Raw genomic sequence first — 1,222 nt, 5'->3', positions numbered from 1 at the left:
ATCCCCTACGGGGTATCGAGCCTGCAACCCAGGCATGTGCCCTGACTGGGAATCGAACTGTGACCTCCTGGTTCATAAGCCAACACTCAACCACTGAGCCACACCAGCTGGGCTGTATGCCAAGTTCTTATTAGCTATTTTTGGGAAACAAGTCCTTGAAATGATGCTAAACTCTTTTTTTTTTTGCATGAAAGTTGCTATTTGAAGCCTCTGAGTTGATTTTTCACCCTATATTTTCAAACCCTATATTTAGTTTTATAAGTGATTTAAAATTTTTCCATTTAGCAATGGACAGCTGAGTCAGAATAGTCAGGGCAACTGTTATATTTAGTGTTTACTCGGTCCCACCTGCTGAAGACTGACTGGGTGGCCACCGTGGCGGCAGTCGATGCTCAACCACTGAGCCGCACCAGCTGGGCTGTACGCCAAGTTCTTACTAGCTATTTTTGGGAAACAAGTCCTTGAAATGACGCTAAACTCTTTTTTTTCTTGCATGAAAGTTGCTATTTGAAGCCTCTGAGTTGATTTTTCACCCTATATTTTCAAACCCTATATTTAGTTTAAGTGATTTAAATTTTTCCATTAAGCAATGGACAGCTGAGTCAGAATAGTCAGGGCAACTGTTATATTTAGTGTTTACTCGGTCCCACCTGCTGAAGACTGACTGGGTGGCCACAGTGGTGGCAGTGCTCCCGAAGTGGCCCCGGGGAAGCTGCGGCGGAGTGGGGAAAGCCCAGGCACACCCGAACAGATACAAAGAGGAAATGAAATGACATCGTTCGTTAGCAGGAGCATATGCCTCTAGAATTAGCGTCCTGTGCTGATAAGCGCAGGGCAGGATGGGGGCGCTTTAATATCTCTAGTCCTGCTAGGTTTCTCCTGGCCTCTTCTGCTTCTGCCCGCCTCTTGCCTCTCTAACCTTACTAAGAGTGCGCATAGGGGTAAGTGAAGAGAGGCTGTTGGAGATGGACCCCAGCGCTCAAGTGTAAGGTTACCACTGATTGAAACGCACTCCCAGCAACGTGGGCATCCCTTGGTATACTGAGTTAGAGTGGTTACACTAATGTAGGGAATAGCTCCATGGCTTAATACAACAAACTTTTATTTGCACTCATATGATTTGCTTAATGAGCACAGGTCAGGAGGGGTTCTGTCTGTTATGGTCCTGCAGGGGCCCAGGCCAATGTGCATTCTGGCACGTCGACATGTGGCCTCCATTTGC

Source organism: Myotis davidii, unplaced genomic scaffold (genome assembly GCF_000327345.1).
Source record: "Myotis davidii unplaced genomic scaffold, ASM32734v1 scaffold134, whole genome shotgun sequence".
NCBI classification, from domain to species: domain Eukaryota; kingdom Metazoa; phylum Chordata; class Mammalia; order Chiroptera; family Vespertilionidae; genus Myotis; species Myotis davidii.
This window is presented reverse-complemented; position numbering follows the sequence as displayed.